The sequence below is a fragment of the Talpa occidentalis genome, unplaced genomic scaffold (assembly GCF_014898055.3).
Source record: "Talpa occidentalis isolate TD23 unplaced genomic scaffold, MPIMG_talOcc4v2.1 talOcc4.2, whole genome shotgun sequence".
Classification (NCBI taxonomy): domain Eukaryota; kingdom Metazoa; phylum Chordata; class Mammalia; order Eulipotyphla; family Talpidae; genus Talpa; species Talpa occidentalis.
Window position 1 is genome coordinate 18199594 of NW_023602073.1, and position 14017 is coordinate 18213610.

The 14017-nt window shown below is 44.5% G+C and overlaps 1 protein-coding gene and 2 non-coding genes across 6 annotated transcripts in view; 1 reads left to right on the plus strand and 2 right to left on the minus strand.

Moving 5' to 3' along the window:
- The window catches only part of LOC119251869 (zinc finger protein 420-like), a 189279-nt gene that overhangs the window by 114603 nt on the left and 60659 nt on the right, over positions 1–14017 (plus strand). Inside the window, exon 1 of one of the 4 annotated variants that reach the window (XM_054697986.1) lies at positions 7236–7568. The exons of the other annotated variants lie outside the window; for them this stretch is intronic. The gene's annotated coding sequence lies outside the window, so the exon portion shown is untranslated. Of the gene's footprint in view, positions 1–7235; positions 7569–14017 lie in introns of those variants that run through there. 4 annotated transcript variants of the gene reach the window in all.
- Positions 115–186, minus strand: TRNAD-GUC (transfer RNA aspartic acid (anticodon GUC)). The gene has a single exon. It is a non-coding gene; the product is annotated as a tRNA-Asp (tRNA).
- TRNAK-UUU (transfer RNA lysine (anticodon UUU)) lies at positions 5973–6045 on the minus strand. Its single transcript has one exon. It is a non-coding gene; the product is annotated as a tRNA-Lys (tRNA).

A 14017-nucleotide genomic window follows, 5' to 3' on the forward strand; every position in this document is an offset into this window, starting at 1 on the left:
ACCTAAAAGAACAAAAGAGATTAAAAGCAAAGCAGCAAGATCTCATTTCTGGAGCACGACCTCCAGAAAGATTGCTATGATTAAGGATGGAGACAAAAGGTGGGCACTAGTCACCTCCCCGTCGGGGAATCGAACCCCGGTCTCCCGCGTGACAGGCGGGGATACTCACCACTATACTAACGAGGAAGATGCGAGAGGGTCATTAAAAGAATCTCTCTCAGTTGATAACTAACACCACACACCAACTTTTTAAAGAATCTGTTGCAAGGTTCTATACAGGGGATTCCCCACCCCCCCTTATTTTGAATATCTGCAAAGGACGACCCCCTAAAAGTGATGATTGGTGTAGTTCTATCATTAAGAATAAAGAAATGTTCATTAATAGCACCAAATGCTTTATATTTTTTTAAAAAGCTCCCTCCCCTTAAAATAACTTCCCTCCTTTTCCAACTGAAGTTTATTTTAGATTTATCTGGGGCAGAGGTGTCACCTTCCCCTGGGAATTTTTCTCAGACCAATGAAAGCTAGATGTTCTTTCTCTTTTATGTTTTGTCGTAAAAATCATGTATATATGTATGAATCTCTACATGGAATAAAGGTGAGAATTTAGTCTGTCAAAAGTTAGGTTTAGATTTTGCAGCTTTGGCAGGAAGTGGGTGTTTATTTTTGCAAAACCTTTCAGTAGTAGAAATTCCACTATTAGGAATATTCTAAGAAAACTCCAGCTCAGCTCCATAGGTAGATTCCCAGCAAAAATGCCACATTGTTTCCTTAGCCTGTAAAGTAAGTGCTATTTTGGAAGGTAAACCAAAGGGAGTCTCAAAGACTTCCAGGATGCAAGACTGATACTCCCAATTTATTGAATCATTCTGTTCCCAGTAGAAATGAAATGGGATTTGAAAGATGACAGAACTACCACAAAGTTAACCAAGTGGTGACTCAGTTACAGCTGTTGTATACATGTATCATTGGTAGAGCAGATCCACATAGACTTAGGCACAGTTAGCAACCTCAGAAATTTCCCCAGGTGAAATAGGAACTGGGTCTCTGTACAGGGAGGCAAGGAAAGACTGAAGCAAGAGATAGACCACTCTGGATTGGTAGATGGCATTTTTAGTAAGCAAGGGCATGTATATGAGAGGCTAGTCTTGGGAGGCTGCAAGAGGAGAGCATGTCTGCACCTACCTAAAAGTTTATATAGAGGCCTTACTTCAGCTTAGTCACATATACCATCCGTCTGGTCTCAACAACTCTCAGTGCTACTTGAAAATGGACCCACTGTGGGAATGATGGGCAGAAAGTACATTCCAAGGACAGGGAGCGGGACGAGGAGTGCAGCTCATAAGTAGCCAGGGTCACTTCCCCTCATGACCTCCTCCAGCATATGGCCATTGAGCTGATACATACATCTCCAATCCCTATCAAAAACAAGTCTAGAAGTGATATGTATTCTTGTGAGATAGGCAGCCATGTACATTTCTGCTCTTTCTCCAGACTGTGTTAACTCTTCTGCTGTTTGTCATAATATAGACTGACAAATTCTGGAGCAAAGCCATGCCACGTTCAGCAGAGAACTATGTAGCAGTTGAAAAGCAGCTCCTGGTATGCCGCTGGGCACATTAGATAGATCATCTGGCCATGGGAAAGAAAATGACCAGGTAGCCAGTGTTGTCCTTATCAGCTGGATTTTTTCCCCTTTTACTATTTTTTCCCCTTTTACTATTTTTTTAAACATTGTTGTTCATTGTACAATATTTGATTTCTCCCCTCAGATGTAGTTCCCATAAATATCCCACCACCACACCATCTGTGAACCATCACCATGGTCCCCTGTGCTCTTTCCACCCATTTTTACCCCTTTTTCTTCCCCGCCCCTGCTTTAAGCCTCAGATCTATAGTTGCCTAAAAGTTTTTTCTCGTTTTTTTGATATTTTATTTTATTTTTTAAGATTTATTTAATTATACATACTAGAACTGGGGTATAGACCAGAGTTGTGGAAGGTGAGAGGATTCACCAGAGATAAAGTGGGAAACAGAACAGGCGGATCTACTGAAATACACTGCTGTGGGGAGCAGCGGGCGAGTCAGGAGAGGTCTGCTGCACCATGTGGGTAGCTCCCTGGCTGGGGATCTAACTCATGCTGCAATGGCTGTGGATAGCTTCATAGGTTGCTTCTTAACCCTTTGTGCCACCAGGGAGGCCCTCGGGGTTTTTTTTGACCCTTTGTTTGGCTTCCCAATATTTCTCCTATAAGTGATCTCATCCAGTATTTTTGTTTTTCTTTCTGACTGATTTCACTGAACTTATTTTTCCATACATGTTGCGTGAATGGCATGAGTTTATCTTTTTTGATCGCTGAGTAGTATTCCATTGTGTATATAGACCACATTGTCTTGGTCCAATCATCTGTTTGGGGGCATTTAGGTTGTTTCCATGGAGATCAGGCACAGAGACATATGAAGAAGTATGGGAGTGGACACGAAGTGCCACCATCTCTGTATAACATGTATCAACCCCTGGAGAGAATCCCCTTTGAAGAGGCACTAGCCAAAGGAGTTGACAGAGAGATGTAGTCACTAAAGGTCAACTAACATCTGTCATCAGGCACCCCAGAGACTGCAAAAAAAAAAAAATAGGCTTACAAATTGGCTTTTATCATGATGGCAAAACCAGTATTTGCGAACTCAAAACTATGGGATCCTCTTACCAAATCTGATCAGCAACTGAATGTCCGTTTGCTCAGCATCCACACTGAGCCTCTGTTATTGTAAATCAACACTGAGCCTCTGTTATTGTAAAGGATGACCCAACCACAAGAGGCAAGTTCATTACATGGGACCCTCTCTAAAGAACTAGATACATGGTAATAGGCATGTGATCATGGGCACAATTAGTCCTATCAAATAATAAACTATCCCATAACTGCTGACATACAGAATAGCACTTTTACAAGGTAAAGCTCAAGCACACACTTGGAGATGACACCCAGCATATAGTATACCATTACCAGGATATAATTTACATCCTAATACAACATCCATTAAATGATGCCCTATCCCAATAGCTAAACATGGGTACAGGAAATAAGGCAGAAGCAAAAAGAGATTCCACCTCTCATGAATCCCAGTGACTTGGAAAGCTAGTGCATTCTGGTACCCAGCATTAGGCTCTGTGGGTGATGGACGATAAGGATAGAAAAACTGAATAGGAGGTGTGCACAAGACCAGAAACCTGGCTCACAAAATGCCAAGAGCTGAGGTGGGGGTAGAAGGTATTAGCATGGCCATTGACCCAGCTATAGAAACCAAGATCCTTAGGCTCCAATGCCTAGATTACAAAACATAAGACCCAAGCAGGTATCAGACAGCTGTAGGGAGTGTCTAGAGGACGGGCCCAAGGGTTGATATGGAGATTGAGCCCATTGTGGAATCTCCAGTCCCTTCAGATTCTACATAGTTATCCAAAATCAGCAACTAAAAAAAAAAACTGAAAAAAAAAACAAACAAAAAACAAAATCAGCAACTAACCAAAGGCTCACAAGGAGTGGCCCCTCACAAACAGAAGACTCTTATCAGTGCAGTCTCTGCATAGGCTCGGGGCAGCACTCCGTCTGCCCACCTGTGCCTATGCAGGTGCTTCTTTTCACCAACTCTGTCCTCTGTAGGGCAGCAGCCTTCTGCCTGCCTGTGACCTGTACCTGCCGGGGCTTCTCTTCACTGACCTCCCTCAGTGGAGGCTGCTCTCCTCAAGGCCTCCCGCCTGCAACCGCGCAGGCCTCTCTCAGCAAACCTGTCCCTTTCAGGGCAGCTCTTCCTGCCCGTTGTGTCTATGCAAGTGTCTTTTACTCTTTTGTCCCTTTCCCTAGTAAATCTGCTCTTTAAATATAACTAACATCTCTGTCTCATGGAGAAACTCACCTGGGGAACTCACCGCATGTCGCTGAAAGGGAAGCTCTGGTGACACCTTTCCCAGAGTGAACCCAAGGACCCCGCACTCCAAACCCACTAACTCCAAACATGACATCATGGGTACAGAAATTCTGGTTCCCAGATGAATAAATGTTTTTACTGTGGTCATGGAAAAAGTCCCACTGAACTTTTAGTTATAACTGCTGCCTAGTCACTTCCCATAACAAGTAATTGGTAAGGAATTAAAATACCATAACAATAGGTGTAACTGATGTTTGTCAGCAGAGGGATGTAGGACACTGTTACAAATGGGGACGGGAGGGCCTCCCTGATGGTGCAAGGGTTAAGGCGCAACCTATGAAGCTATCTGCAGCCACTGCAGCATGAGTTCGATTCCACTGCAGCGAGAGTTTGATTCCCGACTGGGTGACTCGCCTGCTGCTCCCCTCAGCAGTGTGCTTTGATCAATCTGGCTATTCTGTTCCCCACTCTGTCTCTGGTGAATCCTCTCACCCCTGCACCTCTGGCCTATACTCCAGTTCTTATATGCATAAATAAACAAATCTTAAAAAGAAAACACAAATGGGGACAGGAAAGAATATGTCAATCCCATGATTTACTGGATAATCATTTGACATTTCCCCTGCGGATTTTTTTTTTAAAGATTTATTTATTTAGGTCCTCCCCTGGTGGCGCAGGTGGTTGAGCACCTTGCTGTGAAGCTGCCCGCAGCCTCTGCAGCATGGTTCGATCCCGGCCAGCCTGCAAGGGTCCCACATGGCGAGGCAGTCCTCTCCTGTCTCGTCCGCTGCTCCCCTCAGAAGTGTATTGCATCAGTCTGCCTGTTCTGTTCTGCGCTCTGTCTCTGGTGAATCCTCTCACCCTCCCGCGAATCTGGCCTGTACCCCGGTTCTTGTATAAATAAAATAAATAAATAAATCTTTAAAAAAAGATTTATTTATTTATGCATACAAGAACCGGGGTACAGGCCAGAGATGCAGGGGGTGGGAGGATTTACCAGAGAAAGAGTGGGGAGCAGAACAGGTGAACTGACTGAAACACACTGCTGAGGGGAGCAGCAGGAGAGACAGGAGAGGTCTGCTGCACCATGTGGGTTGCTCCCTGGCCGGGATTGAACTCGTGCTGCAGAAGCTGCGGATTACTTCATAGTGGGGTGCTTAACCTCTTGAGCCACCAGGGAGGACGACCCTCACAGATTTTGACCCTGAATAAACAAGTTCAGAGAAACAACTTGAGGAGAGTCCAGTGACAGGGCAGATTCCCCTTAGAGATGAATTTCTAGGTTAGTCTCCAGGAAGTCACCTAGAGCAGCAGCGGTACTAGACAGGTATAGCAGGAATCTAGATTGGATAGTAGAAAAGGCATGCAAGGAATATCAGTTGTAATCATGAAGCCACTTGCAGTGCTCAGGGGCTGTTTGTTCCACGCACCATTCTCCTGTGTGGTTCCTAGGGAAATGAGAATCTTCTCACATGTAAGGTGGTCTACTACATCAACTTTACTATGTAAATAAAGCAAGTGGATTCAGAGATAGCTTGAGGTGAATGACAATGGACGTTATGGCTGCCCAGATCCCCACTTTAGCATCTGGCTCTGGTTCCCACAGCTTCTAGGAGTGTTGACTGCTGAAGTCTCACAGCTCACAATTTCAAAATGTGTTTAGATAAGGGTTTTTCAACCAGGACCTTTTTGCAAGTGCTGCAAATTTTCTTTATAGAAGAGCTGGTCTAAACCATGGAGAGAGGGCAAAGTCACTACTTGCTTACGTTCTAGTGGGGTCCACCCAAATTGCTTTCCTACTCCCCATGCCTAGCTAGAGTTACCAACCATTTCAAGAGAAATTTAACCATAACATGCTTCTCAGTAAAAATATCACCGGTTTATTTTTATAGTATGCCAGTTTTCAACTTCTTCTCCTTGAAAGAAAACAAGAACAGCAGTGCTTTAGTTGGTTTTGGCTGTTAAGGATTTTTCACTTTCAAGGAAATACTTCATGAGGCTCCATTACCTTGTCTTAACTCTGAAATAAAACAGCTAGGTCTCGCCTGAACAGGGACTTGAACCCTGGACCCTCAGATTAAAAGTCTGATGCTCTACCGACTGAGCTATCCAGGCTCACGCTGGGCTTTACAATTCTCTTTATAAATTGACTAAGAGGACCAAGAAGTGCTAGTGATGATTAAGATTTTGAAAATTATGGGGGGGGGGTGGGGAAGGGAATGGAGGGGGTGTTTCCAAGTCACCTGCCCTAGCCCTCAGCACCACAACCGAACTTTATTACATTGAGCATTCCATATGAACCCCAAACTGTTTATTAGTCACACAGACCATTGTTGGGTAATATTTACTGTGGCGGGAATGACCAGGAACGGGGTGCTGAAACTAGGGTAGGACCCGCAGGGAGGGCATATTCCTGCAGCAATGATGGCAGGAGAGGCCACATTCGTGGTTAGAGGAGGCCTAAGAGCGCAAGCGGGACGCCGGCTGCTTCGCCTCTCCACGACTCGAGTAAGTGGGAGAACTTCAGGAGAATCAAAAATAGAGCAAAGACAGTGACGGTCCAAGGCAGGAGGCTCAATTCAGCCTACGCTTCCTTCCAGAGCTGGGCTTTCCGGGAAACTTCACGCCGAAGCCACCAACACATAAACGTGACGCCCACCTCCAGGAGCTACTTCTGTCAGCTCCCCGAAAACCCTCTTCTCCAAGATTTTCGCGCATCTCATTTTGCAGCACGCCCACCTCCCTCGCCTTTCCTCCTGGCAGCCTCGGCGCCCTGCCGCGTCTCCTGCCCCTCCCGCGCTTTTCTCTCCCGCACCTCTCCAGCCTCATCGCTTTTCCCGAGTCTGCCTTTCCTGCTCCAGCTCTTCCGTCCTTCTGAGGCCCTGCCCACCGACACTCGGGGTGTCCACATTGATCCTGGTCGTGTTCTGTCTTTTAACTCCACCTTGCATCTCGCCCATGTCCTCTGTAAAGGCAGAAAGGATCAGGCAGTTGAACAGCCTTGGCGGCCTAGCGGCAGATTTTGGTTCATTGGCCGTTAGCACCTGCAGAGGGGAAGCTGTGATGGGGGTCACTGCGCGCAGACAATAAATAAGAGTGGCTTTGCTGCCCAACATGTTGAGATACAAGTTTGAAAATGGTCAATTTCCATCAAGATCTGAAGGAAAACAAGCATAAGTAAGGCAAGGTCGTGGCTGTAATTAAAGTGAGACTTAATACCTGTCTTGTGAAAGTACCGAGCGTAGCAGAGGATGGTTTCAATCCATTGACCTCTGGGTTATGTGCCCAGCACCCTTCTGCAGCACCACTCTGCTACTAGCGCAAGTAGACTCCTCCTTAGTGATTAATTGTTGCCATTATCTCTGCAGAAGCACTTTTTCCCTGTCTCCTTTCAAGTGGGCTCCCTCCCAAGCTTCACCTCCATTTATGTATTCACCTAGCTTCTTTCCAGATGCACCCCATTCAGAAAGCCCAGTGCAGGACACACAAGAAGTTGCAGTCAAAGGTTATACCATCTAAGTGGGGGTGCAGAAAATGGTACCCTTCAAAGTTCTGTGGTGTTCCCCACCCTTTCAAGGAGATGCATCTCTAACAAGTTAAGCTCCCCAAAGAAGCAGCTTCATGGACCTGAGACCTATGTAAGTAGCACACCTCACTGTGCCTCTCCCCCCCACCAAAAAAAAAAAAAAACCCACACACTCAGGAGCACCCTTCTTTGGGGGTTTAATACTCTGCAATGGTTCTCTTGGAATTTTGAAGTTTTAACTTTAAACGTGTGAGGTCAGGTCCCAGTGATGGATTTTCAGCAACCAAATTGCCCTACTCCATTTACCTCCCCCCTGCTGAAAATGGACAGTCCCTCACTTCACCGCGGTGTGAAGTGGTTTCCCCAGTAGGCAGGAGGGATGAGGAGCCAGTGGCCTTGTTGAAAGCAGGAGAAAAGACAGTGGACTATGCAAATCAAATCTTATTTTGGGACGGGTAACTTTGGGTGCTTGATTTAGAAACTAGATACTTTGCCTTTCCTGTGTTGTTTCCTAGTTGTATTAATAAAGTTCCTTCCCATTAAAAAAAAAATCTTTTTTTTTTTGAGATGACCCAGAATCATTTTTTTTTAATATTTTATTTTATGTAATTCTTACATCATTTTTCATTTTTGCACCATGTATGCATTTTCATTTTGGTTGTATTCCCCACACAATTGCACCCCCCCTTATTTTGACCCTTCCTCTCCCTGCCCCCCCCCCCCATCAAATCTTTATTTGAAGCAAAAGCAGCAAAACAAAGGTCCTGCTGTCAGGAGGGGAATTGAATGAGTTGTCAGCTGGATGCAGGAAGCTGCTTTTATCTGTTGGGGTTTTGTGTTAGTCTTTGTTCTCTCTTAGGGAGGGGTTATTAGGGGACATCACATCACATTTTTGAAGATTTATTTTTATTTATTTATACATACAAGAACTGGGGTGCAGGCCAGAGGTGCGGGGGAGGGGGTGAGAGGATTCTCCAGAGACAGAGCGGGGAGCAGAATGGACGGGTCTACTGAAATCCACTGCTGAGGGGAGCAGCAGGAGAGACAGGAGAGGTCTGCTACGCCATGTGGGCAGCACCCTGGCCAGGGATGCAGTGGCTGCCCATAGCTTGATAGTGCTGAGACTTTAACATCTCGCCACCAGGGAGGCCTCAGTTTCGCATTTTTGTTCTTTGCAACTGCTATCCACTGGCCTTGGCCTTTTGCCACCTGGACATTGGCGCTACCATCTCCCCTTGGCCCCGCTTCCCTATCTCCCCATGCAGCTGTCTCCTGACCTTGGTCATTACCTTGCTCACTACCAACACCACCCTGACAACTGCCTCCAGGAAAAATCCCAAGGAGGTTAGGTGTCAGGGGTCAGTTTCCATCAGCCTAACTCTGGTACCTCTGAGGATGTGGCATTATCATCCCAGCCTGTGGCTGGTAAGCTGTGTTGGGTGAGAGTCATGGGGAGATCGAGTGATACTTTAGCCCATGCTCACATAATTTTAACAGCATTTTCCACCTGTTTTTAAACAAGGCCCCCCATTTTCATTTTTCGCCATCCCCCAAATGACCCCAACTCCCCAAATTTCCCTGGTATTTGGTTCTCTTTCCTGGCTTCCCTCCATCCACCCCAACATTCTTTACTATCTTACTCTCGCCTTTGAAAAGTCAGGACCTGAAGAGAGAGAGATCCCAATGTTTTTAAAAAGTGATCATTTGAATTGAATCATATTAAATTGACCTTGAAATTATCTTCATGCAGGAGACAAAAAAATTTAGAGGATACCAATGAAAACTGTCCTTAAGGGGCCTTCCCAGTGGCGCAGCAGGTTGAGTGCAGCGCTGTGAAGCTGCCACAGCCTCTGCAGCACCAGTTCAATCCCTGGCCCCCAGCGAGGGTCGCACATGGCACAACAGACCTCTACTGCTGCGCCCGCTGCTCCCCTCAGCAGTGTGTTTCGTCAGTCTGCCTGGTGAATTCTCTTACCCTCCTGCGCTTCTGACTGTACCCAGTGCTTGTATAAATAAATAAATAAATCTTAAAAAAAAAGTCTTTAAAAACTAAAATAGAAAAGAACTTTCAAAGAAAAGAAATATATTCCAATGGTAAAGACAAAGATTGAGAATAGGATATTAAAACTAAGAATTTTTTTAAGATTTATTTATTTATGCGAACAAGAGCTGGGGTACAGGCCAGAGATGTGGGTGGGTGAGAGGATTCACCAGAGACAGAATAGGGAACAGAACAGGCAGACTGACTGAAATACACTGCTGAGGGGAGCAGCGAGCGGGCGAGACAGGAGAGGTCTGCTTTGCCATGTGGGTTGCTCCTGGCTGGCTGGGGATCAAACTTGTGCTACAGAGGCTGCAGATTGCTTCATAGCAATAGTGCAGTGCTTAAACCCCTTGCGCCACCAGGGAGGCCCTAAAACTAAGAATTTTTTATAAAACACAACACTTGTCTTCAACACATATGAAAGTAGTTGAATAAGAAATTAGGTACAAATGAAGAGAGAAATAGTAGAAGAAATAAATACACCTAAAAGGATATTCCAGAATCAATACATCAGAGCTTAACAGATGAAAAATATAAAGAAGCATGAAAAGTAACTAAAAGTTTCAAATGACAAATAGAGAAAATAGGAGACAAGTGTCCTAACTGTAGAATCAACCAGGGATTGTTTGTATTTAGTCCTTGTATCCGGGCTTAAGACATCACATCACAGGTCGTCTCTCTGTTAGTATAAAAAGGTAGCAGCATTCTCAAAAGATGGAAAAATTTTAATGTCCCCAAAGTTAGACATTAAAAGCAAATATAGAATTTAAATATATTAGTTACATTGCATGCAATAAAAAGCAAGAAGACCTGTGCCTATAACCCCCAGAAAGCAAATGTTCATTAGCACTAAGGAAGTAGTTCTCTTTCACTGTGGTAATTGTTTTCATCCACAAACATTTACTGAGTGTGAGATCAGTCTCCCCCAAAAGCGTCAGATAGGTTTTTTCAAGATGTCCAGAAGAGGCCTTCTCCAACACTGGTATGGTTAATTGAGGGCCTATGAGCCTCTGGTGAAACTGTTCCCGTTACCCAAGGGACATCTCTAGAAACAAGCATTTTAGCTGAGAAACCTATCTTAAGTCAGGACATGCACCCAGAAGCAAGGTTTGTAAAGTATTTCCCTCCTCCATGCCTAGGGGCCCCTGACCTCATTCCTTGCTTTGGGATTTAAATCCCTTTCTCCCCTGATATCTGAACCCACATAATTTTTGTAGCTCCCAGGTCCATGTTATTTCACTGCATTTTCTTTTACTAACCCTTCTAATGCTGTTCTCATCATTCCCCCCAGCCTAAGAAGAACCCAGATGGGAAGGGAATCGCCCCCCCCCCCAAGATTTACAGATGAACAGAATGTTCATAGGTGGTCAAAATAACATACAACATCACACTTTTGTAAGTGATGGAGATTAGATTCAAGCATTCAAGCACAATCTGATTCAAGAGTCTCCTGTTTTTCACTAGTCTACGTTGCTTTTAAAACAGTATTTTAGGGGCCTCCCTGGTGGTGCAAGGGGTTAAGCACAGCTCTGTGAAGCTATCAGCCCACCAGGGAGCTACCCCCATGGCGCAGCAGATCTTTCCTGTTTCCCCTGCTGCTCCCCTCAGCAGTGGATTTCAGTCATTCTGCCTGTTCTGTTCCCCACTCTGTCTCTGGTGAATGCTCTCACCACCACCCCCCCGCCAGCACCTCTGGCCTGTACCCCAGTTCTTGTATGCATAAATAAATAAATCTTTTAAAAAATAAAAATAAATAAATGAAACAGTATCTTAGGTTCTCTTAATGAAGACCAAACCAAACCAACAAAAAGACACTGCTCACTCCTGATCGTTATCCGCACAAAATAGAAACTCATTGTGGTTTTTTGCCCATTCATATAGAATTGTCTAAATTATCATCTGTAGGAAATAAATAATTTCTGAAGGCTGTGAACTTGAGGAACTAACTGAAAATATCACTGTGGGAGAGTAAACATAAACCAAAGCAGGAGAGATTAAAATTTTATTTTACTCACCAGCTATTTTAAACCACATGAAGTACTTCCTCTTAGTTCTTCGGGTTCCATATTTCTCTTATTACGTGTCCTATCATAAATCATGCCTTTTCTTTCCACTTCACAGCCCTTCTCACTTAGAAAGTGGAAAAAATGGAAGGTGGGGAGCTAATTGAGAGAAAGAATGTATTTCTCTCAATTCAATATTCCAGACCCCCTCATACCCTTGAACCATTCAGATGCTGGAAATACTGTTGTACAGGGGATATTTAAATTCCCCTCACAGGCCCAGTCCCCACTAATAAAACGTCTTAAGATAAGATATTGTTGGGTACTTTGAGCACCCGGGAAAGCTCCTAAAAGACTAGACATTCAGAAATTTGGGAGTTGGTAAGGACTAAATTATTTAGGATGGGTTGTTAAGTTGAATTTTGATTGGCCAATGAAACAAACGCACATGTCAGAATTGGGATTCGAACCCACACCTCCATGTGGAGACCAGAACCCCCTGGGCAGGGAAGCTGAGTTTAAGACTGGCACCTTAGACCCCTGGGCCATCCTGACACAATGCTTATGAGGTTAAGTCTCACACAACAGATTCTGGTGAATCCTTGTCCAACTGCACTCCAGAAAAGTGGAAAAATCATTTCTAGAACTTGTGGTACTAGGTGAGCATTCTGAATTCACTGACAGATAAATGCAAAGGCAGAAGAGTACAGGAGTTAGTGTAGATCTGAATAATTGATACAGCCCTGGAGATCCAGGGCTGGAGTATTAAGAATACACCCTTCTCCTACACCCTCACCCACAGTACTCCAGGTCACCCCTTAACTGACAGGTCCCCTCGAGGTTCTCCCACTGTTGGTGGAAACCTTCAGTGAAGAAGTGGCCATCCCCACTGCTCTGGACAAGAGAGGTCATAGCAAGAGATTGGGGCTATTGGTTACACGGATCTCTAGGCTTCCCCCCTTGTTCTCAAGCTATTTAAACCATGGTTTTCCTGCCTGAAGTCATAGTTTTCTATTTCATTACACAGTTCGGTAGCCTTCAGTCTGTCCTGCAGGGCCGTTTGTCCTGTCCCCCCTCTCCAGAGCTCTCAATGTTTTTCAGCAAATATTGCTCATCTTGGGAAGCAGTTGCAACTCTGAAACATGTTTACCCTTGATGACCCAAAACTATGTCTCGATGACTTTGAAAATGAAACAGCCCAAAGAAAGGAAAAAAAGAACTTGTTACAAATATTATTATTGGATGAAAAGAGAGAAATAATTAAAAATTCTGGTAGATAAGCATATCACCAAGTTTCTATAATTAGACTCTAAGGGTACACTTAAATTTGCTCTTGGTTGTGTGACTCACCCCCTTCTCATCATGTGAGTCCCCCACCTCTCCAGCCTACCCTATCATCCAGGTTAATGCAAGAGAGAAATTCATGACCCAACCAACTCCTGGCCAGTATCTCTACAGTTGCTGTGTGTTGATTGTTTTCTGTTTGTCCGTCTCTGCCCTGGAAGGTCACAACAGTTGGCCCTTCTTGCTGCCTGATTCCTATTGGGATTCAGCCACTGGAAGGCACCCGCTTGCAATGGCAGGGTGAGAGAGGTACACGCATTCTACCATAGTGGAGGTATTCTCCCCACCCGCTCCCTGCCAGCCTGTGCTCTGCCCATACATCCACTCATGGGCACAGCTCCCAGTGAGTGGCTCCTCTCCATGGCTAGAATTCTTGCCAGGTTCTGGCAACTCTGCCCCTTTCTCAGTCCCTTAATGGGATGCTAAGTACTCACACAGTTCTGACCCATGAAGATGTCCTTAACTCAAAGAGGCCATTCAATAATCTCTTCTCAGTTCAACCATGGAATGTGCCACCCTGCCTCCTGTTGGGGCTCTGATTCATTATACCAGATTGGCCCAAGTTATCTCTGAGCCTTACTCTGCTGAACACAGAGACACTCCAAGAACTAGACCTGCAAGAGCAGGAAGGTCAGGAATTTGTGAAATCAAATTCCAAATATTTTCTTAATTAGAAAGAGGTGGAATTGAATAATAACAGTAGAGAAATGTTAATTGTCTCCGCATTAGAGAGTTAAAAGGCCACGTCCTATTTTTGCTGAATTCTGTAGCATTTGGCTCCTGAAATCACACTTATCAGAAGTTAAGACATCTACAAAGAAATATTACTTTTGCAACTTTTAATTTTTCATAATTAAAATGCATTACAACCTAATTACCAAGGATTTTAAAAATAAATGAATTCACCAGTCAAACAAAATAGTCTCATTGAGGTTTTTTTTAAAGATTTATTTATTTATGCATACGAGAACTGGAGTGTAAGCCAGGGGTGCAGAGGGAGAGGATTCACCAGAGTGGGGAGCAGAATAGGCAGATCTACTTCCCCACAGTATTAAATGCAGTTTTCGTCTAAAAATCTCTTAAGAGCTGTATGATGTTCTATGCTATATAACTTAGTGTGGTGTTTTTAAGTTGAAATACACTGCTGAAGGGAGCAGCGGACAAGGCAGG